Source organism: Tamandua tetradactyla, chromosome 6 (genome assembly GCF_023851605.1).
Source record: "Tamandua tetradactyla isolate mTamTet1 chromosome 6, mTamTet1.pri, whole genome shotgun sequence".
In the NCBI taxonomy this organism is placed as follows: domain Eukaryota; kingdom Metazoa; phylum Chordata; class Mammalia; order Pilosa; family Myrmecophagidae; genus Tamandua; species Tamandua tetradactyla.
In genome coordinates this window covers 129,834,072-129,860,744 of record NC_135332.1, presented here as the reverse complement: position 1 = coordinate 129,860,744, position 26,673 = coordinate 129,834,072, and the positions used below count along the sequence as shown (strand labels likewise).

Genomic DNA, 26,673 nt, shown 5'->3' with positions numbered 1-26,673 from the left:
AAATTGTTTCTAGTTCTCTTTAAGGTCAAAGATAATTGTTTAAGGAACATAAAAATGTATCCATCAGTCTGAATAAGAAATCACTTGAGACTGACTCTCTTTTCCATTAAATATATGTATAATTGTATGTATACATGTATATAAAATAATAAGGAAACATTAAATTTGCCATAGCCTCATCTTCAGATAACTCTTCCACACATCAAAAGTAAAACTAATAAATGTAAATAATTCAAATGGTATAGATAATTCAAAATAAAAGATAAAAGCCTTTTCCCATTTTCACCCTGTCACATTATTCTCTGGAAGGTAAACTCTGGGTTTAGGTTACAGTTCCCCAATAACTACAATGCTGCAATGAACATCCTTAAATATGTATTTTAGCAAACTTTTGTATTTCCATCAGATATATTCCTATCGGTGGTGCCATTCATCAACAGGTAAATGTGCTTGTAATTTTGATTAGTGCCAAACTGCACCTCAGAAAGGCCACCCCAACTTTTTACAATTAATCACAATTGACAGTGTATAAGAGTTCCCATTTTGCATCCTTGAGAACACTTTTGCCACTCAGACATAAAATAAAGTGACAGATGACTGCCTTGATTTGTATTTTTTTTAAATTATGAACGAGAATTAGCATCTTTAACAAATCGTTTGGTTATATATATTTACTTTCCTATAGACTAACAATTCTTACACTTTGTCCTTTTCTCTTTTGGGGTGTTGATGTTTTTCCGCTGATTTATAGAGCATGAAATAAGCCCTTGACCTATGTCTTTTGACTTTGTTTATGGTAGTTTTTTTCCCATATATAGTAAAAAAGAAATTTATGCAGTAAAATTGATTAAACCTACCTTTCACAGCTTTGGCATTCTCAATTTGCTTAGAAAAACCATCTCAACTCAAAAATAAATGACCACATATCTTCTAGAATTACTGTTGTTTAAGGCTGAAATCTTTGATCATATTGAATATATTCTGGTACAAAGTAAAGATCCAGTTTTTTTATTTCCAATTTATTCTAACACAATTCAGTGAACAAGCACTCATTAAATCTGACTTCAACAGTCAACTTTATCATTAATACAAATTTTTTTTTTTTTTTTTTTTTGCATGGGCAGGTTCCAGAAATTGAACCCGATTTCTGGCACACCAGACAAGAATTCTGCCACTGAGCCACTGCTGCCCACCCAATTAATACAAATTTTATATGTATATGGTTCCAATTTCTATTCCACCTATCTAGTTTCCTTTTTGGTACTAAACAACTTTCATTACTGTAGCTTTATAACGATAATCTGAGGTTGGTGTAGGACTCCCTCATTTTCCTAGTCAAAATTTTCTTTATTTTGGAGGTGGGGAGGTGGGCAGAATGTAAATGCTTTAAATCTTTTTTAAAAGTTTAGTATTTTGGGTGATGCAATGGTGGCTCAGTGGCAGAATTCTCACCTGCCATGCTGGAGACCCGGGTTCAATTCCCGGAGGCTGCCCATGCCAAAAAAAAAGTTTATTATTTTGAATTAATTTCAAGTATATTTACAAAAACAGGACAAAAATATTTTATAACCTATACCTAGTTTCACCACTTTAGCATTCTGCCACATTTATTTTTTTCTCCTCATGTATCTATATATGTATTTATTTGAACCACCTGTGAGTAGGTTACTGCCTTACACCTTAATACTTTAATGAATATTCTAAGAACAAAACTATTACCTTAAATAGCTATAGTATAGTTATCAAATTCAAAAATTTAATTAGTACTTTGCTATTACTACAGTTCACTTTCTAATTTCATAACTATCCCAATAATGTCCTTCATCGTAATTTTTAAAATATAGTATTCATTCCAGGTTTACATATTGAGCCCCAAATTTTGATTTTTTTTTTTAACAAAGCAAAATTATTTCACCTTTCTTTCACATCAAAAATATTGCAAGTATCAAATTCTAATAACCCTTAACTCACTAAAGGTAAACCAGAATATTCTGGGCAAGACTGAAAAATATTAATGTTTATCTTGTTCTTCCCTGTTTACAGTCTTTTCTATGCTCCATTTAGAGCTCTCCCCAAATTCAGGGACCTAATACCCTAAAAATCATTATATAATCATTATATAATCTACTTGTCTGTAGTTGTATAGATAGATACAAAGACAGACAAGATAAACAGTTGTTCACTATTTGATTAACACTGATTCTGGTTAATGTATATTCACAGGTGCTAAGACCTTATTTAGACCAATACTTTGACTGTAGATGAGAAAAAAGACCCAGGATTATCAGTATCAGCTATGATGTTTATATGAGAAAAACAGAAGTGAAAACCAGATCTCCTTTCCATTCACTTACAGCCAGATAGAACATTTTCAATCATATCTAGGTGTGGTTGAAGATGTTAAAAGGAATGTGATCAGGAAAGGCAAGAAACAGCTTCAAGAGAGAATGCCAAAACTCTTAGATACCCAACCGTGTAACTGGTGGACAGGAGAGTAGCCAAGAATGGAATCATTTTTTAAAAGTACTCAAAGGAACCTCTTTTGCTGCTCAGATGTGGCCTATTTCTCTCTCAGCCAACATGACAAGCAAACTCACTGCCTTCCCCCTCTCTACATGGGACATGACTCCCAGGGGTGTAAACTTCCTTGGCAATGTGGGACAGAAATCTCAGAATGAGTTGGAACTCAGCATCAAGGGATTGAGAAAACCTTCTCGACCGAAAAGAGGAAGAGAGAAATGAGACAAAATAGTGTTCAGTCGCCGAGAGATTTCAAACGGAGTCAAGAGTTTACCCTGGAGGTTCTTCTTATGCATTATATAGATATACCCTTTTCAGTTTATGGTGTATTTGAGTGGCTAAAGGGAAGTACCTGAAACTGTAGATCTGTTCTACAATAGCCTTGCTTCTCAAAGATGTCTGTATAAAGATGTAACATTTACAATGAGACTGTGTGACTGTGAAAACCTTGTGTCTGATCTTCCCTTTAGGGTATGGACAGATGAGTAATAAATATGAATAAAAAAATAAAATAATAGGGGGAACAAAGGTTAAAATATTTTGGGTAGATGGAAGTACTAGTGGTCAAAGAGAGGGAGGAGTAAGGGGTACGGTATGTATGAGTCTTTTCTGTTTTCTTTTTATTTCTTTTTCGGGAATGAGGCAAATGTTCTAAAAAATGATCATGGTGATGAATATACTACTATGTGATGATATTCTGGGCCACTGATTGTACAACACGTATGGAATGTTTGCAAGTTAAGAATTTTTGTTTGTATGTTGTTTTGTCAATAAAAATATTTTTTAAAAAAGTCAAAATGAGAAATTAAAAAAAAAGGATTCAAAGAAGAAAGAGAAACGTGGAAGAGGTATACTGCAGAAACCAAGGGGAGAGGATTTATTAAGAAGAGGGTGCTCAAAAAGGTTCAAGGTTGCTGAGGGGATCAAATAGGATGAAGAATGATAAAAAAGACTATTGGATTTCCCATTAGGAAGGTAGCTAATAACTTTTAGTTTTAGTAGAGTGATAAGCACGGGAGCCAGAATGCCGTAACCTTACTATCTGATTAATTTGAGTTAGTATATATTCATTGCACTCATTCTACAGATGAGAAACAGGCTCAAGGATTACATCTACCTGACGGTATATCAGCTGTCTTGTCCATATGAGAAAACCAATGAAAATGGAACCCTTAGATAACCAATGGACACTGAAGAAAATCAATGCAAACAGAAAATTTTCAGTTTCTAACAGTTGTAATAACTGGTGTACTAGATATTTTGAAAGGCCCTCCTGCTTTAATGCAAGCAGATTCTGAATAAATTAAACAAACGTATTTTTCAGATACTACTGTGTCCTCAGGAAGTATGAGAAATTATTAAGCCTGCTCCTACCACATAACAATAGGTGAGGGAGTATTAAGCCAGGGCCCAGGTCAGCAGTAACTTATTACATGCAGTAGAAGCATATACATATGTTCTCAGGAACTCCAATTTAAGCCATTGGGATTATTCAAGATTAAGAGCAACTGAATATGAACACATAAATAAATAAAATTAACAAGAAAATAAGCCACCACAAATGAGTCAGGAAAAACAAAAAGCAATAGTTTCCATCCTCTAAGTACCTCAAATACTAGAATTATCAAATACAAACTTTTACAAATTAGTTCTAGCTATGAAAAATGAAATTAAAATGGTCAAGCAGAAAGAGACTATGAAAATAGTCTTGTCTGTTTGAAAAAGAACTAAACAGAATTTTTTTTTTTTACATGGGCAGGCATCGGGAATCGAACCCAGGTCCTCTGGTATGGTAGGCAAGTATTCTTGCCTGCTGAGCCACCGTGGCCCGCCCCAAACAGAATTTTTTAAAATAGACCTTTAATTGTAGAAGTTACAGATTTACAGAAAAAATTCTGAAGGAGAGTTCCCATATACCCCACACTCAGTTCTACCTATTATTACATGTGTACTTTTTTCACAGTAATGAAATTAATTTATGTATACATATACATCATTATCAACTAAAGCCCAAACTTGATTCAGATTTCCTTAGTTTTTACCTAATGTCCTTGTTCTGTTTCAGGATTCCACAGTATATTTAGCTGTCATGTATCCTTATGTTTCTCTTGGCTGTTTCTGACTTTCCAGTTTTTGATGCTCTTAACAGCTCTGACAAGAACTGGTCACATATTTTTAAAAATGATCCTCAACTGTAATTTGTTTGATGTTATTCCATTAGACTGATTTATGGGTTTTGGGGAGAAAGATTACCAAGATGAAGTGCTAGTCTCAACACATACTACCAGCTTGACTTATCACTCTTGATGATGATAACTTCCTGGCTGAGGTAGCAGTCGTCAGATTTTGCCACCATAATGGTACTTTCTCCTGCTTCCGTACTGTCTCTTTGGGGAGATACGCTCCACTCCCTTGAGGGCAGAGTACCTATATATATTTTATTTCACCAGACAGAACTTTTAAGATGAAACTGTATAACTAGAAGATTTAAAATTAATTTAAATAAAACATAAGAACCAGTAAACTTGAATATAAATCTAAAAAAATAATAATTTAGAAGTAGTGCTGAAATAACAGATAGAAAATACCAAAGACAGGTTAAGACACATGAGTACAAGTGAGAAAATCTGACATGTATTTCTCAAATAGTCTAAGAAAACAGAGAAAGAGGAACAGCCTTTTCTTTTTTTTTTTCTTTTTAACATGGGCAGGCACCGGAAATTGAACCCAGGTCCTCTGGCATGGCAGGCGAGCATTCTTGCCTGCTGAGCCACCGTGGCCCGCCCAGGAGCAGTCATCTTGGGAGAAGAAAAATGATTTAATTTTCTAGAACCAATGAAAGATACATATTCACAATGATAAGAAATAGAATACATATAAAGAAGCAGAATAAGTATATAGAAATTCACTTAAGACACAAAGCAATGAAACTCTAAAACAAAGAGACCCATCTTAATAGCAGCCAGAGAGAAAAGAGATTACCTACAAAGGAAGAGAGGAAAATGAAGGCAGAATCCTCAGTAACAACAATGCAAGCACAAAAAAATAAAACAATGCAAGCATAGAAGAAGGTAAAACAAGTATCTACAAGGGGCTGATACAATTCAAACTAATACAATCAGCAAAACTCTCTTTGGGAAACTTGGAAGGCATAAAGATGTTATCAAATAATAATCCTGAGACTCAAGAATGCATGCCTCCAGTAACCAAAAACTGCTAATTTGAACTGCAAAAAGTGACATAGATGGTTCAAAATTGACACCATCTTGCCTTAAAAAGGAAGACAAACACAAAAAATTATGAATTTCAACATACAATCAGTATGCACACTTTTAATAATGTATAGAGTACAGCACTTAAAATAGAATGTACTGCTATATAAATTCTTTAACTGAGACTTAAAGTAACATTGTATGAAATAGAGAGGTACTATTCTCATCCTATAGATGAGGAAATTGAGCCTCAGAAGTGTAAAAAGGCAGCAGTTATATTTTTCATGGCAACATATTATGAAGTCTGCATAGGTATATATAATTTACTATTAACATGTATGGAGTCTGTTAAAAGATAGTATTAGTGCGTGGGCCACGGTGGCTCAGCAAGCAGACTTCTTGCCTGCCATGCTGGAGACCTGGGTTTGTTTTCTGGTGCCTGCCCGTGTGAAAAAAAAAGATAGTATTAGTTAAAAAAATTAATAATCACTTACAATGTACCAGGAACTGTACTAGACACTGGAGATAGAAAGATGAGTAAGACGTTTCTTCTTTCAAGGAGCTCATAGTCTACTGAGGAGACAAACCTGTAAACAAATAAACAGCTTTCAGCCTGATGTTACTAAAACAGATGCAAAATGTAAAGTACTATGTTTGGACACAAGAGAAAGTAGATAACTCAAAGGGCAGAGATTAGGAAAGAGTTTACAGAGAAGTTAACCTCTGAGTAAACCTTTGAGTAAATTAAACATGTTGAAGTGTAATTCTTCAATCATCACCCACAGAGAAAAAGGATGGAGCATGCAGAGAACTGCTGGTATGGCTGGATAATGGAATGTAAGGATAGCGTTAAAGTGAGGCTTTAACAGGCAAACAAGGCAGAGTCTAAATTGTACAGGACTTTACAGAGTAGTTTATGTGGTGTTATATATACATTAAAGTTTATCCTGAAGTAACTGAAAAGACAGTGAAGGGTTTCAGTAATGAGACTCGCATTTTGGAAACATAACTTTGGCAGAAGAGAAGTTAGACTTAAAACAAGGAGTCTCTCTGAACTGGGCATTGGTAGTGGAAAAGAAGAAAGTCAGGATATGTATATCAGATCGTTGACCAGATGATTATGGGATAATTCAGGGTTAGAAGGAGGAAGGAATCTGAACAACTAAAATTTCCTGCTTTACTACTTGGGTAGATGACAGTGCTGTCATAGCCAGGATAGAGAGCAGATGAGGAAAAGCAAATTTGAGGAGACAATACTGCACAAAGTTTTCAAGAGCTGACTCTACAGTCAGACTAGTTGGATTTCATTTCCAATTCTACTTAAGATCTGTGTGACCAAGTTAACTTCTCCATGGCTCATTTTCTGTATCAGAATAGGAATAACAAAGGCATCTACCTCAGGTCATAATGAGGATTAAATGAGATAATACATGTAAAATGCTTAGCATTTTAATTATATGGTAGAAAGTAATCACTAAGTAAAAGCTAGTTATTGCTCTTACTGTGAGAGAAAGGTTAATAATAAAAGCAGTTTCATATGAACATGCTGTTCATAAAAACCTGTTAACATCCAGGTGGAGACATTTAATTGACAGATATAGAAGTATATAGCTCAGAAGGTATATGGAGAAGAAATATTAAAGTCACAGTTTATACAGATGGTATTAAATCCGTGGGAGAGGATGGGTTTGTTTCATGAAGGAAACATTCTGGAATAAATGCTAAATAAAAATCAGATACCGTTTCTAACTACTTCCAACTTCTGCTGAGCAGTACTAATACAGATGTGGGTGCTTAGCACAAATCCTCAGTGACAACAATCTGCATGATGGTATAACTTTTCTCCAGCTGTCTCGTTCCCAGGGTGTAAGAACAGGTGAGAACTGTACAATTATTTCTGGTTCAGGAATTTACAAAGTCAATGTGTCAAAAGAAAAAAGTAAAGTCTGAATATTAAACTTTCATGAAAACTGGTTATCCATCCAAGTGATCAAGGTCATAATCTATGCCCAGAGGATATGGCCAGTTATACCTAAATCAATTAAGTCCAGTTTATGTCCTTTAAAATGCCACAGGGTTGTATAAAGTTTCATTATTATTCAATTGCAAAGAAAAGAGGAGAGTATTAAATGTAGATAATAAACTATCTTTCTTCAAGTAAGTATTGCCTTACTTCAAGAAGTTATTCTTAAGTCAGAAGCAATTTTAAAAAAAGGATATCTGATTCATTTTGCATACTAAGCATAGTGTTAAGGCTTTGAAAGGCCAGAGAAATTTGTCGCATATCTGCCTGGATCAATATACAGAAACAGCTCAGTAACAAGACAGGATGGTACATATTAGATGTTAGAGAAGTTTAATAAAAAATATTTAATGAATATATGGAACCTGGAAGGTTAGAAAGCCTGCATTTAGGTAAAGCAATTGTATCAACAACACAAAACTTAAGAATGTGGCAAAGATAATGAAAAATGAATTAACTAAGTCTCCCTCCCCCTAAATTATCCAAAATTCAGCAACTCTAAAGCAGAAAATAAGTATTTCATAAAAATATAAATTATAAAACATGAGATTTAATTTTAAATAATCTAGAAATATTACTTCTATATTTAAAGTTCATTTTCAAGATAATATTTTTGATCATTTTAATTTAATTTATAAAATAGGACAGTAAGCAACAAGGTGACGAACTTGCCCAGGTTTGCCCAGGACTATTCAGGTATTAGTTCTGCATTCTGAGAAACCCCTCAGTTCTGGGCATACTGGGATTATCTGGTTACCTTAGCGTGCTGGTTTGAATCTGTTGTATACCACAGAAAAGCCATGTTCTTTAACTCTGATTCATTATTGCTGGGGGGATCATTTGATTAAGTTGTTTCTATGGCACTGTCACCCACCCAATTGTGGGTGGGACTTTTTGATTAGGTAGTTGCCATGGAGATGTATCCCCACCCATTCATGGTAAGAGTTGCTTACTGGAATCTGTTGAAAGAATCATTTTGGAAAAAGCTTCAGAACCCACACAGTCAGAGACAGATGCAGTAGGAAAATAACCCTGGGGAATCCTTATGAAATGAGAAGCCAGGAGAGAAAGCTGGCAGATGTCATCATGTTACCTCCCAGCTTAAAAGGTATCCAGAAGCCAAAGACCCTAGCAGACACCAGCCACATGCCTTCCCAGCTGACAGAGGTGTTCCAGATGACATAAGCCTTTCTTGAGTGAAGGCAGCCTCTTATTGGTACATTAATTTGGACACTTTCACAGCCTTAGAGCCATAAACTTGCAACTTAATAAATTTACTTTTTTTTTTTCATTGTTTCAGTTTTTGTTTACTGGATTACTAGTGAGGGTGAAAAAATATTTTACTATATTCTATTTAAAAATTTTTCTTCTTCTACACAACCTAAAATTTCCCCTTATAATACACTCCAATATATAATTCACTGGTGTTAATGACATTCACAATGTTGTGCTACCATCACCACCATCCATCACTGAAACATTTCCATCATCCCAAACAGAAACTCTGCACCAATTTAACTATGAAATCCCCATTCCTAACCCCCACTCCAGCCCCTGGTAAATTGAATTCTAGTTTTTGACTCTGTGAATTTGCTTATTCCAATTATTTCATATCAATGAGATTATAAAATATTTTTCCTTTTGTGCTTGGCTTATTTCACTCAACATATCTTCAAGGTCCATACTGAACTTCATGTTGAACCCATATGTCAGAACTGAATTCCTTTCTATAGCTGGATAATATTCTGTTTGGGATGTTTATATGTATATATACACACCATATTTTGTTTATCCACTTCTCCAAGAGGGTGTGCAGAGCTGACATCCACCTACCTTGACCTGAGAACTTCGTTGACCAGGGGACCAGTCATTACGGGATCTCTACCCTTGCTCTTTTGGATCCTTTGTACTATGTAATAAATCAGTCATTTACTCAAAATCTTTGTTGTGCCTGAGCTTGTGTTCCTAAGCCTGCATCAACTGGATCCACAGCACTTCAGCCTTCTTTCCACCTAGTACTAGCCTGCGGTAATACCACCACTCCTTTACATTAGCAATACTTCAGAATTTTCAAACTTTCATATACCTTATTTCAGGGAACTACGCTAAGTAAAACTGTTTCCAATTTTAACAATACAATATTAACATTATTTTAAATTTCTATTCTCTCTTCCACATGGTTTTTCTCCCCAGGATTTTTTCTCATCTCTCTTCAACCGCTGTACCTTTTCCTCTACCTTCAAATAAATTTTGTGCTGAGGTCTAATGTACACTTTTCAACTATTTGTGAAAGAAACTAGCTGATTCCTTATGAAGTTTTCCTGTTCACACAGACCCTTCCCTATAAATATCACCAACCCATCCTCTTACATGCAAAACACAGGAATACCACCCTCCTGTTAATTTGTAACTCTGTCACTGGGCGAAAAAGAACACTTCCTAAACTAACTTCAGAGCACTCGAACATCCACCATACAAAATGACAAATAAAGATAGTGATGCCCAGAGTTGCCTGAGTCAATTCCTATAATAAATCTCATAATGTTTGCATAATATACATTATGTATTGCCTGCGGGCTCTGTTTTCCTGGAAAATCCTAACACAATAATCAACTTAACTTGCTCTTTGTATCAGTATATTTGTCCCAATTAATCAGAAATAGTTACAATTAAAAACTGCCTAAAGCAAAATTAACCCCTACCCTTTCTAATAAAATGTGTTTCATATAACTCTGAGCCAACAAAACTTAAATGGCCTTCTGTTCTATACAGAATGCAGATTCCTTCAAGAAAAAGTAATACATAAAAACAGACTTTGAACAAAAGACTTAGAAGCTAAGCTAGCAGGAACCATGACACACCAAAGCGCAGGCCAGTTCAGAAGATCAAATATCAAGGATACTTCCACTCTAAATTGACAGAAGTGCTGGTTTTGTTCTTTTCCAACTGTGAGGTCAGCAATTTTTTAAAAGAAATTCCACTCAGGACAAAGTTAATGTTAAGCTCTAAACATCTAGTAGTATTAAAAGCTAAAAGAAACCCAAGCCAAAATTCTGTTCAACAATTAAACTTCCCCTTATAAAAGACTTTCAAAAATTGCTTGATGGTTTCAAGTATGGGATGAGGGAACAGAATTAAAAAACCGCTGAAAATAGGAAACTATCATTTGCCCAGTCTAATTTAAATTTGGCTTTGAATTTCTGCTCCTATACTCACTAAGAGGCAGCATAAACACTAAAAGCAAATTCTACAGCCAGACTTCCTGGATTCAAATCCCAATCACCACCTGACTGTTGACATCTGGCAAGCTCCTTTACCGTCTCATGCTCAGTTACTACATCTATAAATTAGGGGTGATAATAGTACCTACCATATTTGGTTATTATGCATATTAAATGAATGAATATTTGCAAAACACTGAGAAACTGCCTGGCACATAGCAAGTGCTTAAAATTAACAAGTAGTTTGGGCAAGTGACAACCTAAGTTGCAGATGGCTTTGAGGTAGGATTAATATTATATAAAGCACTTTGTGAGTTATAAAGTGGTATGCAAATGCTACATTATTAGGAATATAACATGAAAAAAACAGTATTAAATATGAAGGGCAACAAATAAAAATAAAATAGAGCACTGGTAGAAAAATATACTAGTCCTGCTACATTCATGCTATTTTATCAGTTAATTCTCAATACTGAGGTTATCCTTTCAAGATTTAACAAATTTTCCATCTTTCATTTTAAATAAGTCCTGACAGAAATTTCTACCAACTATACTGCACACCATCCCGTCCTAGTTTTAAGTCTCTGAAAATGACCCCACCGACTTTCCAAAATGATCAAACACCTACATCCCTTTTACCTCCTAAGGTAAGCCCTCCTGCCCCCTCCAATTTATACCTGCCTTCTTTGGTCACCTAAAACACTTGAGGCCCATTCTAAAAAAAACAAAGCAAAACTAAACTAACAAAGAAAAAGAGAAAAAAAAATACTTTGGCCAATTAGCTTCTTAAAAGAATTAGCCAACCCTCTTTCTCACCTCCCACTCACTCCTCTATTGTTGTGATTGGTTGCTGCCCTCTACTGAAACATCTCCCACCACCACGGAAAATAGTAGTTACCTCGTAGCCCTTTTCTCCTGGGCCTCTCTGTACCATAGTTCCATCACTCAATAAACATTTACTGGGCCTCCAAGTTATCCTTATGAAATCCAGTCCCAAGCCTCTAACTGAATCTTTCCAGTAAAAGAGAATCAATCTACCATGTGGCAGGAACAACTAATCAATAACCAAACAAACTAGATATAAGGAACTTCTTTTAGCAAGTTTTCTAAATTAATTCATTCAGTAAATATACCAGGCATGCTTTCAGATAATGTGTTAAGCACCAGGAATACAAAATCATATAATATATGCTCTTGGCCATTAGTGACTTTATAATTTAGTAGTGGAAACAGACAAGTAAATTATCAGTTTTAACTCACTGGCAGGGATATACAGAGAGTACTACAGAAGCACAAAGGAGGAGCATCTTCAGTGGTTTGGTGATGTGATGAGACATCAGGAAGGAATTCTGAGAGCTGGTGAAAGCTGTGTGGAGCTGTGGAGGACTCATTTAGAAGGTGCATAGATGAAAGGAAACAACTATTTCTAAGATATGTTATGCTTAAGAAGAGCAAGATGACCAATATAGGCAGGCGAGGGTGTAAGGAGAGAAATGAAAGAGATGAAACAAGGGTGTAAGGAGAAAAAAGAAAAAGATGAAACTATCAAGGCTGAAAGACATATTAAGAAAGCAATAGAGAGCCACTGAATTTATAGCATGATGAATGAACATACATTTTAGAAAAACTGCTTTGGCAGTGTTGCGGAGGAAGCCTGAAAGCAGGCTAGGCAGGAAATGGCCTGAAATAGGGGGGGAACACAATAAGGACCAAAGATGTTAAAGAGCAGAATCCACAATAATTGGTGGAGACCAGGTGAGAAGCAAGGATAAAAGGGAAAAGTTTTGGGTTGCTCCTAGATTTGGCAGAGCCAACTCTAAGTATAATGGTACCAGTATCAAAATAGTATCAAAAAAGTACAGTCTGGGGAAAAAGTGATAATTTCCTTCTGGATATGCTGTTTGATGCCTGTGAGACACACACAAGTGATGCTATCGGTAAGCTGTCAACCAGCTGCTTGGAATCCCTTAATCAGTTACTCCTTAGCATCTCCACCACTACGAACCTCAGTTATAAGCAAGTCTCCCTGCTTCCCCTCTTCACTCCCACCTCATCTATCCATCCTCCAGCTAGAGTACGAGTGATCTTTCCATAACAAAGAATATCATAACAATTCTGTTTCTCTCTCCAATATTCTATTAGTTTAACCGGAATAAATCCAAACTCCTACATGACCTTTTGTGACTGTCACCTCCACCTCTCTAATTTCTATCCTTCCCCTTTCCTCCTTAACAGTGTTTCAGCCTCACTGGCATTCTTGCCATCCTTCAGTCAGATAACCTTGTGCTGCCTCAGGACACTGGCATTCTCTGCTCCAGCTGAAAGTTTTTAGAGCCGCTTTCTCAGGGCTCACCTCAAATTTAATCTCGTCAGAAATAATTCCTCAGACACCCTAGGCAAAGCAAAACCCTTGCTTCTCCATCACTACCACCTCGCCCTATTTTACTTTCCTAGCAAGTCTCAATTATTGATGCTTATATATTTTGTTCTTTAAATTCCATCCCCACCCCCCTTGTCAAGGTAAGTTCCTTGAGGGCAGGAACTCTAATTCATCATCAATTCCCAGAATCCAAAGTGGGCCTGGCCAGGGCAAGACTCCCAGTAATTACTAACTGACTGGACAGAGCACAATAAACAGATACATGCTGGAGTTTGCTCAAGATATGCATGACACCTCATAAGTGGAGTACAGGAGTAAACTGCAAACTAACTCTGCTGCAGACCTACTGTATACAACAGGACCCTGGGGCATACCAATACTGAGGGGCTGAACAACAGAAAAGGACTATGCATAAGGAAGAGAAAAAACACAGAAGAAAACTTCAAGAAAGAATTTCAAGAAGGAGGAAATAGTGGCCAACCCCAGCAAATGCCCCAGTAAGACCAGTAAAAGAAGAGAAAATTAAAATTTTCCACTGGACAATATAGAAGATATCAGAGGCTTAGGGCAAGGGCAATTTTAATGGTAGGATCAGAAACAAGTGATGTGAGAATGAACGGCCAGAAACTATTTCATTCATTTAACTATAAAGGAAAAGACACACAGGCTTAAGGGAAATGTATATAGGTTTATTTCTGAAGATGGAAGAGACTTCAACATGTTTACAAGCAGGCAGAAGGTGAAGTCATAGAAGAAAAAATGATTACTAAAGCAAGTTTCCTCAGAAACCAGGATTGGTTTACAGCTAACAGAAATAGAGTTATGGACAGAAACAGCTCTTCTGTTGTGATAGTGAGAGAAATGATGGGTATAAATGCAGATGTCTCTCAAAGTTTCTGGAATGGGAGTTAAGGAGATTTTACTTAACAGCTCCAATTTTCTCAGTAAACCAGAGGTACTCTTGAGACACTGGAAACATGACGGTCACTAAAAAATAGACAAAATTCCCTTTTAACATGGATATGATTAGGTAAGGAATATGAGACAGAGCAGAGACATGGGGCCAGCTGTGCAGTGCCATCAATACCCAGATATGAGTGCAATTTTCCCCCATTTTTCTAGGTCATATTTAGAATCAATGACATAAATGGTTAGAGCAGTTTAAGGCACAGGTTCCAGAAGAGAAAAGGGCACACCCCAGATACTATCAAACTATTTCCACCTCCATCAAATCCATCGAGTATATGCACACACACTCTCTCACCTCCACTCATTGGAATTCAGTTAGTGAAAATTAAAAGGATTGGCATTCTCCGGAAAAGCTCTTTTTCAGACCTCACTGTTAACACATACTTCTAATCCATTACCAATTTTCCCCAGCCTGGTTGCATATATCTGAATCACCATGGAACAGGAGCTAGCTGGGGACCCTGGGTGATTCTCACACACAGATTCACAGACCAATGGCTTCCAACGTGCTGTTCCCACCTCTCATCAAACTAGTTCCAATTATCCTTGAAGAGTCAGCTCAAGTGTCATTTCTCCTAATTTTTGACTAGTTGCTATGTCTTCACAACACTTTAATCATGTTCATTCCTCTATCTCCCCCAGTATATGGTTTATTTCTTTATTACTACTCACTTCTGTAACTTCAGCCCCTAACCAGTGCTGGGCCCTTCCTAAATACTCAGTTAATGTATGTTAAATGAAGATTCGAAATTAGTAAAACATTAATTCTGCAGAACAGGTAGGGTAATTAGGTTTTGAAACTTTAAAATATTATAAAGAAAATCCTATACAGGTGCAACTATAAGGCACTCTCTCCCCTCTTTGCACTGCTAATTCTGAGTTCCAAGAGAAAGTGTCTGTACTCAAGAGTTCATGTCCACTTAACCAATGTGAGTTCATCTCTACACCCCCAAAATAAGTGCTTTAAAACAAAAATAAAAGATTCGCCACTAAAATGCTAATCAGACTTATCAACTACCCCAACGGGCAAATGTACATATATATTAAGAAAAAAGCGCACAAAACTTGGACACCCTCCAGCCCTAATCAAATCTTTAAAATTAGGGCAGTATCTTATTCTCAAATTATACATCAACTGGATTCCAAAAGTATAAGGAAAAGACGACTCCTTAGAACAGTACAAATTTTCCCATGGAAACAATGTTGTAAGTGGTGTTAAGACACTGGACCAAATCACAAAAGCCTACTGGACCCATGATACAGCCGAATTACCTCCAGGGTACAAGGAAATCTATTGTTCCATAGGGATATTTCAGGGCTTCCACAACAATTACTTATGTGAATATACAATGCTTCTGCAAATCAAAACATAATTTCAAAGTAAGTCGAATGTTGAGACAGAGAAACAGCACTTACTGAAAGCACTGCATAGTGTCTCACATACAGGCGCCCTGATTTCAAGCTTTTGTGTTCCTCAACACAGCTTCGTTTTCTCACTGAACACTAGACTGTAAATCCCAAGAATGCCACGACAAATACTCACCATTGTATACACCAAGCCTAATTCAAAGCTGTATACAAAAGGTATTTTTACATATTTATATTAATATATATTAATAGTAAATATTAATATATATATTAATGAAGGATATTTAATACCAACTGAATCTTTAAAAGCAGTGAAAAAACAAAGGCACTAAAATCACATGGCCTAATTAGTTTTTAGCTGCTCTTCTAAATGAACATCCATATTCTTATATTGATATTTTTCTTTAAAATTATTTATCATCAAAATGAAAAAAGCATAAAAATTCACATAGAAGATACTCCTCTGAGAATCATCAGTTTAGAAGACACTGTTTTAAACAATGAACAGTTCCACTAAATGGCTGAATAAGATCGTGCATCAAAATGTGTCTGGGCCTTCACTTTCTTATTAAATGAGAGACGGAGCACAGGCTATATTAAGATTATTTAGCTTAGCATTACTTCACTAAAAAGGCTGCATATTTCATGAAAACAGGAACTAGTAGCAAATAACCCATATCATACCAACCTACTCACAACTAATTTCATTTTTATGTTTTACTTTCCTTAAACAGTTTTTTTTTTACCTAGTTGCAATCTTAGTGTACAAATAATTTTGTACTCTAACTTCTACCTCCCCCTACCTCATCCCCAATTTACAGTAAGAAATGACAATTTGCAAACCTCATGGAGACCCTAGCCAATATCAGAGAACAACTTAATTTATGTTTAGAGTTGTGAAAAAATAACTTTGGCAACAGTATTCTAGAAGGCCACAAGATGGCGATGTTGCTCCATAAAATGAACTTTTCCTTTCTACAATTAAATGCATTCTACCTACTTCCCAAAATATGAAATTATAAGTTTTCCTCCACTGCAGGCAAGGACAACATATCAAAAACGTTTATACTTTACCAGAAAACACTAGTGAGAGAGGAAAATACATCCACCAAATTTAGCAGCAAATTTTCTAATGTTTACACTAAATAGACATTATTTTTAAAAACAAAACAAACAAAAGCACAGGACTTCGGCTCCATTGCTTGGCCTTTTTATCACTCTTTTTCTTCTCTCCCTGCTCTATACCATCCAGATTGAAATATATTCTTAGTATAATATATTTACTTATAATAAAATTGAAATATATTTTTAGTTATCATGCATCAACTTTCTTGTTCTTAGTTTAAAAAGATGATTCTTATTTCTCTGTTTTAAAAGAACTGATACTTAAATCTTAAATCAACAAAGGAGGATTAAACCAAAATGTCATCAGTACTGAGAATGAGATATTCTTTTCTAACTTTCTATAATTTCTCTATTATGTTTACAATGGGAGAAAACCAAAACTTTTTTTTGCGGGGGGAGGGGGTGTGGTATAGGAATCGAACCAGGTCTCTTGCACAGGTGAGCATTCTACCACTGAACCATCTGTGCACCCCCAAGACTTCTTAAATGAAAAAGTCACAAATTTCCTAATTTTCCCCCCATGCCTTATTTAACCACAACAGAAAAGAAGTTTTCCACTCCTATACTACATAATATCACTTAAAATACATAATTCAAAAAACACTATGCATCTTAAAACTAGGGTTCCAAACTCACAGAATCAACTTAATATATAAAAAGAGCTATATAGCAGTCACATATATCTAGAAGTTGTAACTGATATTTCTAAATTCTGAGATACTGAGCTATTTGTATATAACTGGTCGATCCCTGAAATTTAGTTATTTATGTGAATCCTCAGATTCAGAGCTACAGCACTGAAGCTATGAAAGTCAGCATTGCCCCATTCAGCAACTGTTAAAAAAAGCTGAAAAAGTGATCAGAATTCATCAGAAATATGAACAAAGCTGATCTGGAAGGACTAAGGTAAATGAGAATACTGGGTAAAGGATGATATGGCCCATATTTTCAAACTTCAACCTTTGTGTGAGACCAAAGAAAGAGATTTTTATTTGGTGCAAAACTTACATCTTGGAAGCACATTATATAATTTAACTTGTAAGGTCAGTTTACTTGAGCACCATAATTAAATGGAATCTTGAATAGGGCATGAAATGTTCGTTTGTACAGGGTAGTGTGATGCACCAATATATCCTTGAGTAATCTGAGCAGAAAATTAAAAAGTAATTGCAAAGTTCCCTTGTGGGACTGGTGAAAAAGGAAGAAATACTCAACTTCCCCACCTGGGGAATTCCTGATAACTTCACAAGCAGTGGGGACAACCAATTCAATGAGCCCTCAATCTTGGGGTTTGCCCCTATGAAACTTATATCTGCAAAGGAGAAGCTAAGCCTACTTATAATTATGCCTAAGAGTCATCCCCAGAGAAACTCTTTTGTTGCTCAGGTGGCATCTCTCTCTAAGCCAACTTGGAAGGTAAACTCACTGCCCTCCCCCCATGTGGGGCATGGCTCCCAAGGGTGTAAATCTCTCTGGCAATGTGGGACATGACTCCGGGGGATGAGCTGGAACCCAGCATCATGGGAATGAGAAATGCTGAGCTGAACCCATGCCTTAAATTAAGTGGTTTGCAATATCAATCTGACATTACTGTAGTCTTATTTTATCACCTTGAAAAGCCAGCGTAACAAAGGTTCCACACACTACGATTACTTTCCAGAAACCTACAACCTTCAGAAGGGTTTTTAGGCCAAATAAGTCCTGAAACTCGGAGGGGCCAGAACATAAACTAGTTCCAGTCTCCTATCCTGTATTATTGACAGCACTTTACAACACGAAAAAGTTAGAAAGGGCATAGGCCAAATGCCCCTAAAGACTGGGAAAAAGATCAAAGGAGAAGGTGAAGTTATAACAGAGAAGATAGGATATAACATGATTCTTTTAGTTTCCAGGGTCTTGGAGCAGCAAAAAGTAAAAACCTAACATTGTGGAATTCTAACCCATAACAAATTCTGAAATCTGTTCTATAACTAATTGTTGTGGTATGATTTGAAATTTACTGGGTTTTTGCATACATGCTATTTTTCACAATTAAAAAAAAAAGACAGCTTAAGCAAATTCACAGGCAGTTTTAAGCACTTTTTAAGCTACTGACTGAAATGCTTTTCCTTAGATTAAGTGAGAAAGAACAATAAATCTTTAAAAAAATAAACATGTAAAAGCATAAGCATATTAACAATGAAGGAGGGAAGCTGTTGTGAACCACATATAATAAATCATTTCCACCTATTCTGGGAAAAACATCCAAGAGTAACAAACATTTTTACTTTCTGAAGATCAAACTTCATGTAATTATATTACTTATAGTCTTGTATTTCAAAAAGACACAATATTTCCATAAATAATTGTTCACTTGATTCAAAGTGAGGAATGTGAATAGTACATTTCTTTAATCTACCTTTTTTTCTCCAAACTCAAAATTTTTATACAAACTGGTAATCTTCAAATACACAGTATTTGCTACATCTCATGAAACAGCACAAAGCACAGAATTAATGGGAGGCTGGAGCTGCAGTGAAGCAGTGAGGAGATTAAAATACTTACTCAGTGTCAAAGAACTTCTTAAAGTCAGGCCAAACCCAGGCCTGCTGAGAAGGTTAGTACTCTTCTATACTGCACTGGTCAGTAGAATACCATGACCCAAAGTTATGGTCACCCCCAACCATTTCCCGATTGTTTCTAAATACAGTAAGGATTCTAATTGATCAGCATTTAAGGAGTGATGATGATTTGTTAGCTCTTAATTACAAAGTGCTTACTTATAGACTGAGAAGAACATAATGGGGTAGTATACAATAGAGAACAGCTTTTAGAGTCCAAGAGACCTAGGCCCAAGCTTCAACTCTATTTGTGTATTTTTAACCTCTGTCAAAATTTCTTACTTTATATTTCTTATTCATAAAATGAAGCTATCAACAGCAAACTAATGATGTTTCGTGAGGGGGGTATAAGAGACACAGAAGGTGTCCAAGAAGTGTTAATTTCTCACCTCCCACGTTCCAGCCATACTCTCTACTACTGAGACACAGAAACGCATTTCAGTTGCATAACCTTGTCATAAAATGACAGTCAGCGAACCCACCCACACCTGCAGCAGGCATATGATCAAACTTACACTTAAGTATTTGAAATGAATATAGTACTTTTAATTTTTTGTGTGTACACAATTTCAAACTATTATTTTAAAGCTATTCAAGATACACAAATGTTGATTTACTATTTATAAATCTCTTCCTAAGACTTTAAAGCATATTTCCTCACTCCTAAAGGAAAATATTCGAATCCAAAATACACAGAAATGCTTTCCAAAATGAAAGAATCAACAGACAGCTAAAACTCTTCTCCTAGGATAATGCAATCCTTTTCAAGCTTAAAATACGATAAAAACAGAGGGGCACAATTCTTTATCCACAAATCCAAAAAGCTATGAAAACAATGTTCCTTCATAGCTTATTTGGTAGCAAAAACTGAAATGACCTGAAATCATTTGCTCATTTGGCAGCAAAATCTGACCTGATGTGTGGTTCTTTATTGTTATTATTAATACTTAAACATTTTGCCAAAGAAATTACAGGCTACTGCCTAATATTTCACTGTGGTTTTCTGTAACATAGTGTATGTATATGCATAGGTATGCATGTATACATGCAGTGGATCAACCTCTAAAACTAAAATTTGATTCTGAAACATATTTGACATTAATGACAAGGGATTATGAACCCATCACAGTGAATACTGATTGAATAAGTGCCAAATTAATCCACACAATAAATCTATAAACTAGGTATTATTATTTCCATTTTATATATGATGAAACTAGGGCTTAAAATAAGGTTAATTGTATGAACATCATTTAGCCATTAAGTGAGTTCCAGAACTCAAATCAAAGGTTGTCTTACTCCAAGGCCTAAGCTTGTAACAACCAACATGTTACAAGAAAATTAAATCACAAAAAAAGTTTAAAACAAATTATAATTACCACAACTTATAACCCACAAAATGAAACTCCTGAGTATACTGTATACTTTCCATTCTGGGTGTTCACATCTAAACATCAACACCATATTTCACAGTCCACAGGACAAAAAGATATGAGTTTGCTGATTCCCCCCAAAAAATGGGCTCACAAAGACCAAGAAAACAGGCTTCTCAAACAAAAATGTCAACAAATCCTTTCTACTCAAACTTAGAACAGTGGGTTTGACATGTTTGTTTTTACCATAAAATATAATAATTCAGTAACCTATGCTTACATCAACCATAATTTTTGGATTTTTTTCAAAAGCAGCCACAATTTAAAGATTTACAGTTCCAATGACAAATATGATCAGATTCTGGGGTCACTCTGGTCGTAGGACTAAGGAAGCTTTTAGTATCTTAAACACAAGTTGACATCATCATCCACTATCTTAAGTAAATTAAAGAAAATGAGCTGGAAGTTGAGATTTTTTTTTTTAATTTAAATCCTTTCTCATGCTTTCTATCTATTAGTGTCCTTATGCTAAGCAATGACTTCTCCCCATAAAAGATAGGTCATACCAACCAACTTTTCATCCAAAAAACCAAGGTTCCCCCAAATTAGACATCCAATGATCAGAATCCCTATCTCTGGGTAGCTTATTTCAGCTAAGTGAAAAGCAATCAGTTTATCTGATAATCATAATACCAAGCTTAATTCTTTCAGTGGGCATTTTTTTAAAAAGAGATATCTTCATTCGAAAGAATTTCTTCTGTACTAGTAGAATAGGTAGTTTTCAAAGTACTCTTTCAGGGTAATTCTCTTACTTCCTCTGTACTATAATCATCTTGTATCAGGTTTTTATAGTTTGTTTGCAGCAAGTCCTTGGCAATTAACTTAAGCTACTTTAAGACATCTAAAAAGTTCAGATGTTAAGCTCTCTTTGTATTAGGTAACTTAATGAACACTGTGGCTAAAAAAAGAAAAAAAAATGGCCTCAGGTAGAGCACACTAGATCCCTATATTACACATTAAGTTTCTAAGACTTCTCAAACTAATGTGCCTAAAATCATCTACGATATTTGTTAAAAATGAAGATTCCTGAGCTTTACTTCCAAAAGATTTCAGTACCACTGGAAGGATACTCAAGTATCTACATGATTGACAAATATCCCAAAAAACTAAGATGCAGGGACTACAATTTGAAAACACTGATCTATACCATATTTTATCTAATGCTGGTGTTAATTTCTTGTTCCCAGGTTGCACAGCCAAACCAGCACCAGCGGCAGTCATGTATCTTTCTCAGATTCATCCTTAATCTTTTAGCAACTTATTGTTTTTAATTAAGAAGTGAGATTTCAAGGGCAGCTATACACATGACAAAACTAAGCTACACTGTCCTTGAAAAATGAGTGGCCCACAGCAAAGTGGACTTGTTTGAATTCTCAACTTAATAATGAATTTAAAGCAATAAAATGATTTAAAGAAAAAAAAAAAGAAAAGTCAAGTCTGAGAAACTGTCAGTCAAGAGGAGGCTAAAGAGACCTAATGACTCAATTTATCCTGAATGGCATCCTGAAACAGAAAAAAGACATTAGGTAAAAATTAAGGAAATACGAGTAAAGTGTAGACTTCACTTAATAATGCATCAAGATGTATCATAAGATGTTAATAATAGGGCAAACTAAAAGCGGGGTGTAATGGAGCTCTCTGTACTATCTATGCAACTTTTTCTGTAAATCTTAAAACTTTTCTGAAAAGTCAAGCTTATTTTAAAAATAATATAAAGGCTTACATTCAGAGCACCATGCTTTGCTTTTTCAAGTATTACGTCAATTAACCTTACAAAAACCCATGATATTTTTACTTTTTACAGAAGAAACTGAGGCAACAATGCTATTAGGCAGCACCGACAGAAGTCAGCTCTGTCTAACTTACAGTTAAGTTTATTAACCCAATGCGCCAGAATGCCCTTATCTAGTTTTGCCCACTTCAAGGTAAAATACGCCACAATTTACATACAGCAAGTCTGAGTAACTAATTCTCATTTCCACCTCAACTAAACACACACAAATAGTACATCTTGGCAAGCTGAAGCCAATATGTGGCCACAGTATCTTATTTCAAGTCAGGACTCAACAGTTTGCATCCACCCATCCTGTTTAATCATAATTATGGGTATACTACAGAACTATCAAAAGAACTTGTTTTCCTATTTAAACAAAAGAAAAAGCTACCAGACCAACAATTCTGTTAATGCTAGTACATCTTTAAACAGCCCAAATAATTTACCCAGGAAATAGAGCAATTGAGAAATATTTTAATATTATGCTTTCTTGTCCCCTTCCTTGCACCCTAGCCTTCTGTATTTCTATAAATTAGGCTACTTGCTGCACTGAATCACCAACTCTTTCCCCACAATGGCTGACTATTCTGTTTTCAAAAATTTCCAAAGAGAAAAGTTTTGCATTAGGTACAGATGCCTATTTCTGAGTATATGTGAAAATGCTACAAAAATGTCCTGCAGCTATGTATTAATGATCTAAATTATTTAAATGAAAGAAATTAATTCATTATTTCACTCAGAAGCTAATGTAATAAAAAACAACACACTTGTTTTCATTTTGTCTTCATTCCCACAGTTAGACATGGCATTCTGAACTTTAAAAACAGATCACTGGGATTAAAACAAAACAGAAAAATCTACCTAGCAATCAATGAATCTTCCTGTCCTTGGGAAGGAGGAGCATTGCCTTATTTCTTACATTTCCATGAGGAGAAGACTTCCTTATGGACAGAAAGAATATTCTCTCCTCTACAATGATTCCTCGCCAAGATGTAAAAGTGACCTACCAAAACCATTTTCAATATATTGCAAACAGAAAATACTATTTGTGAGACACAGGCTGCTCAAGGCTAATCAAGGACAGAATGACTGGCCAGGGAGCTCTGCTATCCTAGATCTCAACTAATCATTCCATGGGCTCAAGGGCTTCATCTTAGCCCACCCGTGAACCACCATCTACATGGTGTGCTGACAGGGATGTTCTACCTCATTCAATTCAAGACACTGGGCAAATCATGGCTTCTGAGCAGCCTGGGCTCATGGGTCCTATACATTCTTAGACCTCAGTGCTTTCAAGTATATAAAGTCAATCCTGTTTCCTTATGGTAGCATACTTGGGCAAAGCCCAAGGCCCCAAATTTTCTCTTCTTTTCTATTCCAAGATTGTGCTAACTATTTCCATCTGTACAGTAAACCAAGTATTTTATCATTTGCACTTAAGACTCACCTATCCATATGGCAGGCCTAGATTCAAAGTCTAAATTTAAGAAAAGTAGTAAGCAGTTTAAGCCTCAACTTCCATATCGGTTTTCAAGAAGCCCTAAATTTCAGTGTAATGCAGCTGATGCTGCACTTGATTATTTGTGGTAGCTGTTACACAGGCAGCCCCAAACAAACTTCACTTCCCACAGTTGGGCTTCATGAATGCTTAATCATACCCCTGGGCAGTCTTCTCCCCTCGAATGTGGGCTGGACCTGTGACTTGCATTAACCAACAGAATGCGGTAGAAATGATGCTGTGCCAATTGCAAGCCTATGCCATGACCTAGTTGTTTCTGCTACTGCACTCCTGTAAGCCCTAAGCAACCACTACAAAGCCTGCAACCCTGCTAGGTACCCCAGAGAGAGGAAGAGGGCTTGAGACCACAAGAAGAGGAAGAGAGAAAGTGAGGTGGGGAGGGAAGGGGGAACAGAAAGAAGAAAACAGAGGGAGGGAAGAAGTAGGAGGGGGAAGAGAGGAAGGAAGAGGAAAGGGGTGGATGGGAAGGAGAAAGGGAAGAGGACGAAATGGAGAAAGACATCCAGCCTCCAGCTGACAACAGCCACTAAAGTACCACCAGCAAAGCCAGCAGAAATGCCCAACTGTGCCTGGCCCAGAATATTAAAACGTGAGCAAACAAAATGACTGTTGTTTTAAGCCATTTAGTTTTATGGTTGTTGTTTGAGAGCAATAGATAACAAAAACAATGCTAATCTGGTTCCTGGTATTTTTGCACAAAAGAGAAAAGGAGGAATGTAATGAATTGCACTTCCAAACTTCTCTGCCCTTCTTTATGATAGTGACTTTACTAAACTCCAAGTTCCAAAAGGACAGACTTCAATCGTGTTTGGCATCGTAGTCCCAGGACCTAGTTCAATGCATGGCACATAGTCGGTATATCAATATCTGCTGTGAACGACTAGCAGGTTTAAGAAATGTCAAACTAAATCAACAAATGGCAGTCTTCCTTATAACTTAGGAATTGGTTTTACATAAGATATTCCCCCAAAAGTTATTTAAACACATGAATTTGAAGTATATAAAAGAACTTTTCAGTGATAAATCTAGTTTTCTAACTGGCATATCTTTTTTGTATATTGGTAAGAATCATGAAATACTATAATACGTACTTTTTTTTTTTTTATTTTTTTATTAACGGAAAGAAAAAAAAAGAAATTAACACAACATTTAGAAATCATACCATTCTACATATGCACTCAGTAATTCTTAACATCATCACATAGATGCATGATCATTGTTTCTTAGTACATTACTTTTGAAAATCAAAGTTTGATTTATGTTTTGTAAATACAAACTTTCCATACACTCAGTTTTCACAAAAGAGTAACAAATTGAATCTATAAAAGAAGAAAATTTTCTAAATTTCAAAAGGAAATATACACGTCACCAATGAGCTTTCCCAAACAAGAAATCAACTTTTATATTTTCCTTGGCAGGAGGGTAACTATTCCGTGATAAAATACCTAGAAGTTTCAAAATTACCTATTAACCTCTGCTGTAATAAGCTTACCATTTTAATACAAAAGAGGAAATAGTTCAAGTTCAGATCTACACAGTACAAAAGTTTAATACAGATTCCAAATGGGAAAATTTAAACTTCTTCACATATTCTTCAACTAAATTTCCTTTGTAGATGAAGAGTCATTAGGTTAGTGGAAAAAGAATACTGATTTAACAATAAAATACTTAGGCTTTAACTCTAGTTCTGCCACTTACTAGCCACGTACTCTGGAAATTTAATTTCTTTTAACTTCTATGAGCCTCAGAGTATTCACCTAAATGATTGCTTCCTGACCTGTTTTGTGCTTAGCCATCATGCAAATCAAATGCTAAAATATAACCATAATGAAAAAACACAAAATGCTATACTACGTAAAATATAAGACACCTTTCTTAAAATCAAAAACGAAAAACAGTACAATTCATCTACATATGAGCTTTGTCCTAGACATTTTTCCTTCATAAAACATTAGTAAATGGTTCCCTGTACACCACTGTTCATTATAATTATGTCATATTTCTACAGAAAGAGGAAAAAAGACTCCAGTCTTTTCTAGTAATTGTGGAATCACTTTCTAAAGTCATAGAATATACTAAGTAATAACTTGATCTGGTCTCTACTATCAGGAAGATACACTTTTAGGAGAAAAATCAACTGTTTATTAATCAAATTATACCTGAACCATACTAGGGAGAGTTAGTTAATTCTGTGAATAAAAAAATTCATTTAGTAAGTCCTCACTTTATTTATTTTATAAATGTTCAGCTGTCACTTGATGAAGTCTTCCTAAATGAAGGAATACTTTTTTTTATAATCACATAGAAGTTTAATAAAAATCAGAAAATGAACATTAAGACAATGCTGTTATCTAATTTACAGATACTTCTCTGATTGTGCCAATTTTCTCTTGCCTTTATAGCAAGAGAAATTCCTAGCTCATACACTGAAACTGTTGCCCTGTCTCTTTAGCTTATTTTTTTTTATTAATTAAAGAAAAAAAAAGAAATTAACACAACATTTAGAAATCATTCCATTCTGAAGGAATA

At 35.5% G+C, this 26,673-nt stretch overlaps 1 protein-coding gene across 3 annotated transcripts in view; it reads right to left on the bottom strand.

Moving 5' to 3' along the window:
- WWP1 (WW domain containing E3 ubiquitin protein ligase 1) overlaps nucleotides 1-26,673 on the bottom strand; it is a 158,236-nt gene that overhangs the window by 128,352 nt on the left and 3,211 nt on the right. For 2 of the 3 annotated variants that reach the window (XM_077167131.1, XM_077167133.1), the window contains exon 2: nucleotides 6,227-6,319. The exons of the other annotated variant lie outside the window; for it this stretch is intronic. The gene's annotated coding sequence lies outside the window, so the exon portion shown is untranslated. The remainder of the gene's footprint in view (nucleotides 1-6,226; nucleotides 6,320-26,673) is intronic. 3 annotated transcript variants of the gene reach the window in all.